The sequence below is a fragment of the Antechinus flavipes genome, chromosome 4 (genome assembly GCF_016432865.1).
Source record: "Antechinus flavipes isolate AdamAnt ecotype Samford, QLD, Australia chromosome 4, AdamAnt_v2, whole genome shotgun sequence".
NCBI classification, from domain to species: domain Eukaryota; kingdom Metazoa; phylum Chordata; class Mammalia; order Dasyuromorphia; family Dasyuridae; genus Antechinus; species Antechinus flavipes.
The window spans coordinates 193209501-193223981 of NC_067401.1; the positions used below are offsets into that span (position 1 = coordinate 193209501).

Here is a 14481-nt window from a genome sequence, read left to right on the forward strand (position 1 = left end):
GATCATTATATCATATAGTAAGGACTCACATATAAAATAATGCTTTAATTTTTTTTACACCAGTTCTTAGCATACTATCTTTCTTTATTGATTGATTTGCATCTCTCTCATGACTTATCGTGTAATATTGAGGATTTTACATATGTGTCTTATTCCCTATTAAAAAGTAAGGACTGTCTTACCTAAAGTTCGTATTCCCCGACTCCTGCAATTGTGCTTCTGAATCTAGTATTGACTTTCAAGGAGTGTAAGAATGAATAATAAAGAGGGCAATGGGGGAAGGAGATGGATCGAGGAGTTATGGTGGTGGAGAGATATAAAAGTAATGGAAGCGTGTCGGACGAGGGGAGAAAATCCCTAAAGAGAACAAATGTAAGAAGAAGGAATGACCCTGAGAGAGAGAAACCCAGAGAACGCAGTAGGGAAATTAAGAAGGAGGAGGGAGGGAATGGAGGCGAAAGGAGAGAGAGGCAAAGAGAGACATCTTCCTACGCAGCCGCACTCTCTTCCCCCCAGTCCCCCAGAGGCCTGGCTGGATCCAGGGGACCGCTCTCCCTGGGCAGCCAGGGCGGCGCGCAGCCCTAAGCCTATTTACTGCTTTTTCAGCAATCATGTTTTCACCTTGTGCTGTCACGGAGCTCATTGTCCCTGCAGCCTGGCCTCCTATTGGCTCGCTAAAAATGCTTCTCTAATCTGCAGGCTGATCTTTTACACTGCTCTCCCCCCCCTTCCCTCTTCCTCCTCCTCATCTGCGCTGACCTTCCACTTTCCGATAGACCCAGCTGAAAGAGAGAGGGAGAGGAATAGAGAGGGAAGGAGGGAGAGAGAGACAGAGACAGACAGAGAAAGACGAGAAAGAGAGAGAGAGAGAGAGAGAGAGAGAGAGAGAGAGAGAGAGAGAGAGAGAGAGAGAGAGAGCAGACGGGAGCCATCCTGCCCCCTGGAAGCCATCTGGACTTGAAGGACTGACGTGTGCAGGACTGGGATCTCCCTCTCTCCTAGTTGCCCCCACCGTCCTCTCTGGAACCTCCAATGGTGACTGGTTCACTGACTGTTTCTGTCCCAAGGTATGTACTTGGCCCTTTACTCTCGATAATATGGTACAGAGCCATTGTATTTGAACACACAGCAGCTTTTACCTTAGTTCTAAGTCCCCCTAGATAGGTGGGGGTGGGGAAGGGGTTAACCGGGGACCTGCAGCTTATCTGGGCTACCTGCTAAAAATGGTGATGGCTTTGGGGACTTGATAATTCGATCGCTACCCCTTACTCTCATCTCCTTAATGTCTCTCTTTAGCAAAGACTTACAGGGCATACCTGGTCTGGAATGGAGAGATGATAGAGGGGTCCCAGGTGTCACCTAGGCAGTGAAGAAGGGGCAGAGTCGCTGAATACCAATGTGATGGAGTTATACGTCTTTACTCCCAGGGGAAAGGACAGGAAATGGATGCCTTGGAAAGCTTGGGTCCCTGATCGGGAGGTGGGGGTGGGAGGGAAAGAAAGGAGATAGGGGAAAGGAGGTCGCAGCCATGATTTTGGGGGGTTTTTCCTGCTCTTTTTGCAAGGTTTTTATGTTTACTCAGAACCCGTTTCTGTGGGTAGGTGGGAAGGAGTCAGAGATGTTTGTTATATTTATGGATGCAGCTGGTAGGAGAAAAACAGTGTCTTGTGTCATCAGACCTGTACCTTTATCATGCAGAATCCTCCTAGGTATCCAGAAAAGTGACTGGTGGATCAGGTCCCTGCTTACTAGGGGTCTAGTTAAGTGAAAAAATTTTGATTACAGAGGAGAAGGTGGTAAAGCTTAAGGTGATCAGTATGATCAATGGAACTGCCGGCTTAACAACAATATCTTCTCTAAATATTGCTCAATCTACCCTTTGGTAACTTTTGCTCCATGAAGGTAGCCACTGAATGTTTATTTTAGTCTGATTTCACCTGTATAGAAATGTCAGAGGAGAAGAATCCACAAAAAATGATTTGCTCTCAATCTTAGCATCCTTCCCCTTTCCCCCCTCTCCAACAGGACTCAGGGATGATTCTGGTGTGCCTGGAGCATGTGTCATGCAATTGTAACTACATGTGACATATCATAGGGGCCCTGGGGAAATAACATCCTGCATGGTTGAAAGAACAGCTCATATTTAGCCTAAAGAAAAGAAAATGGGGGAGGGGGGCATTATCTGTTGTCTTGCAGTATTTGAAGTACTGTCATATAGATAAGAATTTCGAAATGGTTTTTGCTTGGCCCCGGAGGGCAGAATTAGATGCAGCAAATACCTAAGGAAGACACAATCCAGAGATAACTGGATGAGAACACATCTAGGATGTTGGAGAAGATACTCCTGTTTATATCTAAGTTGGACCAGGTGACCCATAAAGTCCCTTCTGATTCAGATTGTATGATTTTGTATGACTTGGAAGCAGAGATCATCTGCAAAGGCCCAGAGAAGGAAACTGATTTTACCCAAGGTCACATAAGCAATAAGTGCCAGAGCCAGGATTTGAATTCAGGTCTTCTGACTCCAAATGAAGGGCTTTTTTTTCCCCCCTGAAAACTCGCTGAGATCTCCTCCTCAGTGACTTTCTGTCTTTTATTTTTTTGCAAAGCAGTTGGGATTAAGTGACTTACCCATTGTTAAATGTCTGAAGCCCCATCAGATAATTTCTTCTGATGGATCTCTCTCTTTTCTCTTGAATGGCAGGAAGAAGACTTTGAGACTAAGAGACATTTCAGTTTGGACTCCAGTTTGTGCCCAGAAGTGAGAAAGGTACGCTTGGCATTTATGAATCAAAAAAAAATCACAGATGAGCACCCCCCCCAATGTAATAAGTGTCATTTGTCATCGGTCTTTCAATCTGTAATGAAAGTGCTGCTGCCCAAGGAGGGTTAATCCATCCTTAGATCTCTCAGACATGAGAATTCAAATCCTGACTCTGACATTTGTTAGTGTGATCTTAGAGTAAGTCCTTCAATGTCTCAGAGCTTTCATTTCCTCATCCCTAAAATAAGGATGTTAATGATATTTGTACTTGCTCACTTAAAGAGAATTCTTATTTATTATACCATGTAATATCACTATGGAGAGTGTCTTTTTCCCCAGATGTGGAGAAGTAAAGTTATTTGCCCAAGGTTTTATTAGCTACAGAAGTATATACAGTTTGAGGCCAAGTCTTCTAATTTCTAAATCTTCTTTTCTTTAGAAAAATCCTGTCTCTGAGTGTTTCTGTCCTTGTCTGTCTGTTTCTGTCTCTGTCAGCCTGTGTTTCTGTCTGTGTGTCCCTATTTGTCTCTGTCTCTCTGCCTCTGTCTCTCTATGTCTTTCTGTCTCTGTCTCTCCTACTCTGTCTCTGCTTTCTCTCCGTGTGTCTTTCTTTATCTGTCTCTCTATCTCTTTATTTCTCTCTGTTTTTCTCTTTCTCCCTCCCTTCCTCTCTCACTTTTTTGGGGGGGTAATTTTAGCCTTTTAATAACAAAGGTATAGATTCCGAAGCCTATAGGAATTTAAAGTTAGAGAAAGATCAGAGTGGGGTGAGATCACAAGCAAATTAAGAGAACAGTGTAGGACAGTGAATGTAGTGCTGACCCTCAAGTCAGAGGACAGGATTTTAAAGCCTATTTCTGATACTACCTGTGTGACCTTGGACAAATCATGGCAATTCTCTGGGCCAAAGTTGCTTCATCTATAAAAATTAGGGGTCTGGAGTAGATGGTCTCTGAGGCCAATTCCGGCTCTCGATCTATGATTCAATGAGACTCAAGTTGGGTCTTGAAAGATGGGAGAAGAAGGGGGAAAGTATGGGACTTTAAAAGTGTGCTTGGATAGGTTAGGTAGGACTGATTGGTAGAAGCAGGACCTTGGACAGGGCATTGTGCTCCTGAGAAATTTTGAGATAGAGCAACATCCTTTGGTTCATATAACCTTTATTGTACCACATAGGACTTGACACAATAGGATTATAGATTTACTATCAGAAGGGACCTCAGAGGCCAACCAAACTAAGTCAGTTATTGTACAGATAAGGAAACTGAGGAGTGGAGAATTGAAGGAATTTGTCCAAGATCACATGGGTAGAAGAGGCAGAGTCAGGATTTGAATGACTTCGGACTCTGAATCCAACATTCTAATTTTTACATCATATCACTCTTAAGCAACTCTGGGCTACAGAGAATATAATTTTCTAGCAATATAAATGAGTGCATTTATGAAAAGAATAGTTAAATAATATCTCTTGATGTTTCCGTGTGTGTTTCTGTGCCCCAGGCAACTATCTACCTTGCTTATTCCTTGTCTTGGTTCTGAATTGAGGACTTTGCATGTCTGATTGAGACATTTGGGTTTGGTCTGACAATGACTAGGGCTCTTGAGATGGGGAATGACATTCTAAGAGAAGAATGATAATCTGGCCGAATGTTTAGAATAGATTTTTTTGTGGATAGGGGAGCCTGGAAATGAAGGGAAGATCTTGAACGAGGGGTAGCAATAGCAATGAAAAAGAAGGAATGAATTTGAGACATTATAAAAGGAGAATTCCAAGTCCAATGAGCTCTTGCTTTAATGGATTGGCTGAGGGAGGGGGAAATAAGAATGAAGGAGAAGGATTCAAAGTAGACTCTGAAGTGTGCCATTGACACAAACAGGAATATGGGGAAAGTGAAGCAGGTGAAGATGATAAGCTCAGGTTTGGATTTGGTGACTTTGATGGGATAAGGTGATAGGTAGGTAATACAGTAGATGGAATGCTGGCTCTAGAGGCAGGAAGATTCATCTTCCTGGACTGAAATGTGGTCTTAGATATTTACTGACTGTATGACCCTGAGAAAGTCACTAAACCCTGTTTGCCTCAGTTTCCTCATCTGTAAAATGAGCTGGAGAAAGAAATGGGTGACAAAGAATCAGACATCACTAATAGGACTAAACAACAATAGGACATTTAAGCAGATAGAAAAGATGGGGAAAGCCACAAGTTAGAATTGAAAAGGTTTGGGGAAAATGATTAGGAAGGTTGTCTGAGATTACCACACATCCCTTTGAGTTCATTTAAAATACATTTGATATTATCATACAGTAGGTCTTTTTTAAACTTGGGATTGAAAAGAAATACGCCTCTTATTATTGTTGTTTGGATCTGTGATTTCATTTGTGTGTAGGAACTCCAGATATGTAAACTACTTCCAATGATACAGATCAACAATTGTTCTGTAATTTATTGTCTGGGGCACTAAAAGGTTAAGTGATTTACCCAATGTGATACTGTTAGTATTAGAGGCAGGATGTTAATCCAAGCTTTCCTAATGCCAAGGCCAACTTTTATCTACTATACCGTGTGGTTTTTCAGACATTTTAAAAAATTACACCATACCTTGCAGAGGTGGAGGTCTATAGGTATGGACCATTGCATATTCCATCAGACTCAGTTGGTGTAGGGAATTAGTTTTAATGAAGTGGAAATGAAGGGAAGATCTTGAATAGGGGTAGCAGTAGCAATGAAAAAGAAGGAATGAATTTGAGACATTATAAAGGGAGAATTCCAAGTCCAATTGAGCTCTTGCTTAATGGATTGGCTGGGGGAGGGGGAATTAGGAATGACTGAGAAGGATTCAAAGTAGACTCCAAAGTGTGCCATTGATACATTTTTTAAATTCTTTATGTCCAAGAATGGTTCTCTGAGAGAGGCTGAAAATGAAGGTGATATTAAAAACAAGAGATCAATAAAAATTTATAAATACCGTATGCACCACACATATACACACCTATACAACATAAAGCAACAACAACAAAATAAACGTATGGTACCTTAGTTCTCCTGGTTCTGTATAATATGCAAGTAGGATCCTTGTCTATTCAATCATGACTCTTCATATTGTTATACACTGATCAATCGAAATTCTTTGGTGACCTCCAATTTCTACCTTCCTTATTCTTCTAAAAAAAACTTTAGTGTCTGATAATTGAAAGGAGAGACAAGGAAGGTTGGTGAGATAAAGAGGAAGTAAGTACACAGACACACTTTACAGGGAGCTAAACAATCAATCAGCCAACAAGAACTTATTAAGTACCTAATGTGTACAACCTCCAGTAAAGTCCCTTGATACCTCCTTGTTGTGTGAGGTAACACTGCCTAAGGGTTATGCCAGCAAAATGTAAGAGCTTATGGCGTTTTCCAAACTTGGAAGACTTTGAATGGATATTGAAATAGACTTCACCATTGACTGTAGGACAAACCAGACTCATTTAGGAAAGTTCATCACCAGAAAGTCAGAAACCAGTTTTGGGACAGAGGAAGAAAGGGGCTGCAACACATAGAAACTGTCAATTAAGGCACGATGGGGAGAATTTCTGTGGGTCAGAGAAGCATCCACTGTATCTTTAGACATGTTGAGTAGTACATTGAAACCACTCATTCTATACTTGGGATCATCAGTCAGTCAACAAGCATTTAATAACAATAGTTAGCATTTATACGTATAATTTATTGCATATTACTATGTGCTAAACACTGTCTTAAGTGTTTTACAAATATTATTTCATTTGTTCCTCACAATAAACCTGGGAAATAGGCAACATTACTATTTCCATTTTACAGCTGAGGAAATCAAGGCAAACAGCTGTTAAGTGACTCATTCAGAGTCCCCTAGCTAGTAAATGTCTGAGGCCAAATTTGTCAGGTCTTCCTGACTCTAGGCTTGGTGCTATATCCACTGTACCACCCAGCTGCCTCTAAATTTATTTAGTACTGTAATTAATTTATTAAGAGCTTACTGAGTGTCAGACACTGTGTTGAGTTCTGGGGAAACAAAGAAAGGCAAAAATGAAACAGCTAGGTGGTACAGTAAATAAGAGTGCTGGATTGAAGACCTGAGTTGAAATTTGGTTTCACATGTCAAATAATAGATGGTGAAGTGGATAAAGTATTGGGCCTGGAATCAGGAAGATTCCTCTTTCTAAGTTCAAGTTGAACCTCAGAAACTGTTCACCCTGTTTGCCTCAGTTTCCTTATCTGTAAAATGAGCTGGAGAAGGAAATGGCAAACTACTCTGGTATCCTTGCCAAGAAAACCCTAAATGAGGTCACAAAGACTTGAATGCAAATGAAACTATGAAGATTATTCATAAAGTACTCAGTCCAAAAGAGGGGAATGATCTGAAGGAGTTTACAATGGTTGGAGAGATAAGCTGTAGAAGTCATAACCTGGTAGATGCTATAGGAATTCAGAGGAGGTAAGGATCATGCAAAAATGAAATAACCAGTGGAGACTTTCTGAACTTGATGATCTTTAAGGTCCTTCCATTTTCACAACCTAATAATCTCCTAGTTCTTGTCTGTGGCATTTACTGCTCCAATCCTAATCAAGTCACATTATTCTGTGAGTCTACATTTTCTCATCTGTAAAAGGGAGCAGAAGTGGGAATAGCATTTGCATTACTTATCTCACAGAACTATTGCAAGATCTTGCAATAAACTCCTTAAAATCTGACAGACTTATGAGCTATTGTTATTGTTGGACAATGTGAGTAGGAAACCCAAAGCCCAAAGCAACTGCCCTCTGCCCCATCAAACAACAATCATCTTGAGATTTTTTTCCTATCTTCCTGTACCAAGGCCTAAGAGGCATCAGGGATCGTGGATTTTCTTTTTCTCTCTTCCCTCCCTCCCCACAAGCTAACATTGTACAAGGGATAGTATAGTGGTTGAATAAATATTTCATAGAATTAGAGAATAGTAGAGATTATCTAGAGATAGATATGACATATGGGGTTGTCCCCATAGTCTTTGTAGTTTTAGGTTTAAAACAAAACAATAAAGTGCAGTAAGACTTTTGGAGACAATTTGTAAAGGTGAGGGAGCAGAGATAAAGTGAAGAACATAATTTTTCTTTATACTTTATGGTTTTGAAAGAGCTTTTTTTTATTATAGCTTTTTATTTACAAGATATATGCATGGGTAGTTTTTCAGCATTGACCCTTGCAAAACCTTCTGTTCCCAACTTTTCCCCTTCTTTCCCTCCCCCTCTCCCCTAGATGACAGGTAGACCAATACATGTTAAATATGTTAAAGTATGTGTTAAATATAATATATGTATACATAGTCATATAGTTATTTTGCTGCACAAGAAAATCAGACTTAGAAATAAGGTAAAAATAACATGAGAAAGAAATAAAAAAATGCAAGTGGACAAAAACAGAGGGAGTGGAAATGCTATGTTGTGGTCCACACTCATTTTCCATAATTCTTTTGCTGGGTGTAACCAGTTCTCTCCATTATTAAACAAATAGAACTGATTTGGTTCATCTCATTATTGAAGAGGGCCATGTCCTTCAGAATTGATCATCATATAGTATTGTTGTTGAAGTATATAATGATCTCCTGATCCTGCTTATTTCACTCAGCATCAGTTCATGTGAAAGTGCTTTTGCATCCATGTCTATCCTATTTTATCTGCAGGATGACCTTCTGAGGTAGGTAGGGTAATCCTCTTAGAGATAAGGAGACTGAAGTGACAGTTTTAGGACTGGGACCCAAGTGTAGTAGAAAGAGAAGTGGACCTGAAGGTGGAAGACCTGGTTTTGCCATTCAATAGAGTCATTTCTCTGAGCTTTAGTTTCCTTATCCATATAATGGGTACAATAATAATGTTACTTGCTTATCAGGGTAATTGGGAGTGTTGCAAAAGGAATGATGTATGTTAAACCCCATTTAATGTCAATTATTATCACTGTTACTGCATTAAACTACTATTATTTGGGTTAAATTCTAGGTTTTTTCCACTCAGGTTAATCCCAGGTTTGGGCACCTGACCTGCATGTCCTGATCTCTCATCCTTGCTTTTCTACTTCCCACTTCCATAGAGTGTGCTCTCCATAGTGCTTAGTCTTGGACCGATGATCATTCTCCTCTCTTTTCCCTCCAAACCTCTCCCCTCCCAATCTAGTCCCAAGCTACCTTTGGTGTCCAGTGTCTCTTCTATCAGAGACTCCATCAGACACCAAGTCTGCCTGCTGCTTGCAGAGCCTTGGGTATCCAGCCTCAGCAGTATCAGCTGGCCCACTTGGCCCAGTCTCAGAATCGGGTGCTTCAGATGTAAGCTCCTATCCCCTCCTCCCATTTGGTGCTATCTCTGTCATTGGCCCATTTCCAATTGTCCCCCATCCCTCCCTCCTCTCCTGGCTATTGTCACTAGCTCCCTGGACCAGATACCTCAGCCAGATCCAGAACTATTCTGGGCATCAGTTTCCCCACAGATATAGTAGAAACTCGAAAGTTTCTTTGTCAACAATCTCTCCCTCAATCCTTACAGTCCCATAGTTAAGCTGGTTTCATTCATTCTGTGGTCTGGATTCTCTAGGAAGTATTCATGAGAGTGTACAGGGTAGAACTGAATACAGTGGGCTTCTCTTTTTCCTCACCTGCATCCCCTGACAAGTTTTAAACAGAGATGAAGTCAGTTTACAAAGCACATAATACTGGAGCCATCAAGGTCATCTCAATTCTGACATTAATCCCCAGAAATTATTAACCTTCAAAATTACATATAAGTGGTCATCCAGCTTTTTCTTGAGAATTTCCAGAAAGAAGAACTAGCTATTTCCTGAAATAATTCTGTTCATTGTGGAGTATCTCTAGTCATTAGAATATTTGGAAGAGTAGGATCACCTCTCACTTTCTACTCAGCAAGATTCAGGACAATTTTATTTTATTTTATTTTTAAATTTTTATTTAATAATTACTTTATATTGACAGAATCCATGCCAGGGTAATTTTTTTTTTACCACATTATCCCTTGCACTCGCTTCTAGTTCCGATTTTTCCCCTCCCTCCCTCCATCCCCTCCCCTAGACAGCAAGCAGTCCTATATATGTTGGATATGTTGCAGTATATCCTAGATACAATATATGTTTGCAGAACCGAACAGTTCTCTTGTTGCACAGGGAGAATTGGATTCAGAAGGTATAAATAACCCAGGAAGAAAAACAAAAATGCAGATAGTTCACATTCGTTTCCCAGTGTTCTTTCTTTGGGTGTAGCTGCTTCTGTCCGTCATTTACCAATTGAAACTCAGTTAGGTCTCTTTGTCAAAGAAATCCACTTCCATCAAAATATGCAGGACAATTTTAGAAAGCAGAAAAATACAGAAAAGTTGGTGTGGAGAAAGGGAAAAGGATAGTTTACTTTCTTTCCCTTAATGATACGAGCTGGAATTTAAGGGCTTGATTATAAGCATGAGGCTCAGATATTTTTCAGACCCAGGGGGTGGAACAGTTTCCTTCTTTGCTCAATCAACAGCAAAAAGATGCAGAGAGGAATAGAAGGGGAGGAGATACAGTTGAAAAGATGTTAAATGCATCACTTCTTTCTGAGCTCACTGAATGCATAGTTGGTTGTGGAGGAGAGGGAAGATAAAAGTTTGGTCGACTGTATTCTATCCCTCATTATGTTTACTTATCAAAGAATAAGACAAAAGCCGAGACAAATGTAATGTTCATTCTTCACACTGGAAGACCAGTGACATCAGGAGGGTGATTTCTTGCAAGTGAATTTGGATGTAAATGAATTAGAGATCTGCAAAGCCATCAGCTTCACTCATTCTTTTCTTCTAAATTATTGGGGAGTCCAGTGGCTAGACATAAGTCTGGATGTTTGGCGATAGTCCCAGATACAATGGGAGATCTTGCCCTTTTAAGCTAAGGTTTTTCCTAGTTCTCAGTTTGAGGCAACACCTATTCAATAGTTTAAGGCTAAGTGAGAATTGAGACAAAAGATGATCTAGTTTGCTTTCACAAAAGAATCAATCTGGTAGGGGAAGACCTTTAAAATTTTTATCCTAAACAGAAATTATTACTATTTATATCTCCAAGTCATCAAAACCCAAACAATGAGAAAGTGAGGCTTGAGCTCGGATCTATTTTGGGCCAGTCAGTGAGAGCCAAGGTGATTTGGGTTTAAAGGCATAGTCAAGTGATTTTGTTTGAATCCCAAAGAGCTTTATCAAACCGTAATTTTCTAGAGTTATACTTCAAGAAATTGTAATGAAATGAAATGAAAGCTACATGAGGCAAAAGAGTTAATGCTTCATTAACTTAAGAGAGAGATGTAAACTAAGTTACTATGTAATAGAGGGGTCAGGACAATCATTATAAGCAGAAGCTACCTAGGAAGGCTTCATGGAGGAAATAACATTAAACCTGGGGTTTAAGCCCAAAGTAGATAAGACTGATGATGAAGCATACTACCTACCGCTTGTCTCCTGACCAAGAAAAGAGAGTTTCAGGATACAGAGTGAGATGTAAATTTTTTTGGATGTGGCCCACAAGGGAAGTTGTTTTTGTTTTCTTAGTAAAGTGGGTTAGGAGGAAGAGAAAATACATTTTTGTTCATTAAAAAAATTAAAGCAAGAAGGAAACTTAAAAGAATGAGCAGGAATTCTGTAGAGACGGAGGAAAAGCATTTTTTTTTTTTTAAGTTTTGTGACCATGGGCAAGTCACTTAATCTTTTTTTTATATAATAGCTTTTTATTTACAAGATATATGCATGGGTAATTTTTCAGCATTGACAATTGCAAAATCTTTTGTTCCAATTTTTCCCTCCTCCCCCAAATGGCAGGTAGATCAATACATGTTAAATATGTTAAAGTATATGTTAAATACAATATCTGCATACAAATACATACAGTTATTTTGCTGCACAAGAAGAATTGGACTTTGAAATAGTGTACAGTTAGCCTGTGAAGGAAATAAAAAAATGCAAGTGGACAAAAACAGAAGGATTGGAAATGCTATGTAGTGGTTCACGCTCAGTTCCCAGAGTTCTTTCACTGAGTGTAGCTGGTTCTATTCATTATTAAACAAATGGAACTGATTTGGTTCATCTCATTGTTGAAGAGGGCCACATCCATCAGAATTGATCATCATATAGTATTGTTGTTGAAGTATATAATGATCTCCCGGTTCTGCTCTTTTCACTCAGCATCAGTTCACGTAAGTCTCTCCAGGCCTTTCTGAAATCATCCTGTTGGTCATTTCTTACCGAACAATAATATTCCATAATATTCATATACCACAATTTATTCAGCCATTCTCCAATTGATGGGCATCCACTCAGTTTCCAGTTTCTAGCCACTACAAACATTTTTGCACATACAGGTCCCTTTCCCTTCTCTTTGGGGTATAAGCCCAGTGGTGACACTGCTGGATCAAAGGGTAAGCACAGTTTGATAACTTTTTGAGCATAGTTCCAAATTGCTCTCCAGAATGGCTGGATGTATTCACAATTCCACCAACAATGTATCAGTGTCCTTGTTTTCCTACATCCCCTCCAACATTCACCATTTATCTTTTCCTATTAGCCAATCTAAGAGGTGTATAGTGGTATCTCAGAGTTGTCTTAATTTGCATTTCTTTGATTAATAATGATTTGGAGCATCTTTTCATATGGCTAAAAATAGTTTCATTTCTTTCCTTTTTTTTTAAAGTTTCATTTCTTCATTTGAAAATTGTCTGTTCAACTGGGAAATGAATATAAACTGCTTGCATTTTTGTTTTTCTTCCCGGGTTATTTATGCCTTCTGAATTCAATTCTCCCTGTGCAACAAGAAAACTGTTCGGTTCTGCACACATATATTGTATCTAGGATATACTGCAACCCATTCAACATGTAAAGGACTCTTGCCATCTGGGGGAAGGGGTGGAGGGAGGGAGGGGAAAAATCGGAACAGAAGTGAATGCAAGGGATAATGCTGTAAAAAATTACCCTGGCATGCATTCTATCAATAAAAAGTTATTAAAAAATTAAAAAAAAAAGAAAAAAGAAAATTGTCTGTTCATCTCCTTTGACCATTTATCAATTGGAGAATGACTTGATTTCTTATAAATTAAAGTCAATTCTCTATATATTTTGGAAATGAGACCTTTATCAGAACCTTTGATTGTAAAAATGTTTTCCCAGTTTATTGCTTCCCTTCTAATCTTGTTTGCATTAGTTTTGTTTGTACAAAAACTTTTTAACTTGATATCAAAATTTTCTATTTTGTAATCAATAATGATCCCTACTTCTACTTCGGTCACAAATTCCTTCCTCCTCCACAGGTCTGAGAGGTAAAATATCATGTTCTTCTAATTTATTTATAATCTCATTCTTTATACCTAGATCATGAACCCATTTTGACTTTATCTTGGTGTATGGTGTTAAGTGTGGGTCAATGCCTAGTTTCTGCCATACTAATTTCCAATTTTCCCAGCAGTTTTTGTCAAACACTGAATTCTTATCCCAAAAGCTGGGATCTTTGGGTTTGTCAAACACTAGATTATTAAAGTTATTGACCTATTTCACTGATCCACTAGTCTATTTCTTAGCTAATACCAAATGGTTTTGGTGACCACTGCTTTATAATATAGTTTTAGATCAGGTACAGCTAGGCCACCTTCAGTTGATTTTTTTTTTTCATTAGTTCCCTTGAAAGGCTTGACCTTTTGTTCTTCCAGATGAATTTTGTTGTTATTTTTCCTAGGTAGGAAAAGCATTCTAAGTATTGGGAAGAACTTGAACAGAATCCCAGAGGGAGAGTGATGTACATGTTCCAGGGGACAAAGGCTTAGGGAATCATTTTTGGGGGAATACTCATACCTTTAGACCAATCTCCTCCCTTCCTGTCTGCCAAGAAAAGATTCACTGACTTAGTAGAAAATATTTACTGGCTTCAATTTCATTTTTTCAGTCCTCTTATCAAATGTTTTTCACTCCAGATCTTGTCTGATTTAACTTGCAGAGCCTTTAACCTTACACCCCTTTCCAGTTTAGATGTCCAATGACATTGTTCCCCGTCTCCAAAGGACCATCACCTCTAAAGCTGGCAGAGATAGAGCGAATGGAGAACTCAATTCCACTGTCCACTGACCTATTGTCTCTGAGCTGAGGGGCAGACTTATTTAGGATATTCATCCTTCCCACTCCTAAAAGTTATGTTCAGGATCCATTTCAGGAAGATGAAGCCTAACCAAGAGCCAGTTCATCTTGATGCAGTGGCACCTTTTGGCAAATATTTCTGTGCATTTGGTACCAAATTGATTAGAATGCAAAGCATATGCAAAATGCATGCAAATAAGCCAGTTGAATGATTGCAGCTGTCTATTTGAGCGTTATGTTGCTTAATACAGATCAGTAAATAGCTGCAGAGCTATGATCTATTAGAAATCATTCCCAGAACCTAGGATTCTCCTAAAGAGTTACAGTTTTGAATTGGGAGTGTGCGTAGGCATAAGGGGGATAAAGTAATAGGTCTTCATGTCCAGAATAAGATTATTGAGCCCAAGGGGATCAAAAGCAGATTCTGTCATTTAATATCAAAGGAATCTTGTATATGCTGAGAGAACAAATTAAATCTTCTAAATTCTAGTCATTTAGAGAATTAACCAATGGAAGAGCCTGGGATTTTAGAGTTGAATGGGATCTTCAAGACAGTCTAGACCAACTGCCTTCCTTCTGC

General features: G+C 39.3%; 1 protein-coding gene across 1 annotated transcript in view; it reads left to right on the plus strand.

Annotated features, from left to right (window-relative positions):
• Positions 1–893: 893 nt before the first annotated feature.
• PACSIN1 (protein kinase C and casein kinase substrate in neurons 1) overlaps positions 894–14481 on the plus strand; it is a 105915-nt gene continuing 92327 nt past the window's right edge. The window contains exons 1-2 of the mRNA XM_051996432.1: positions 894–1067; positions 2705–2770. The gene's annotated coding sequence lies outside the window, so the exon portion shown is untranslated. The remainder of the gene's footprint in view (positions 1068–2704; positions 2771–14481) is intronic.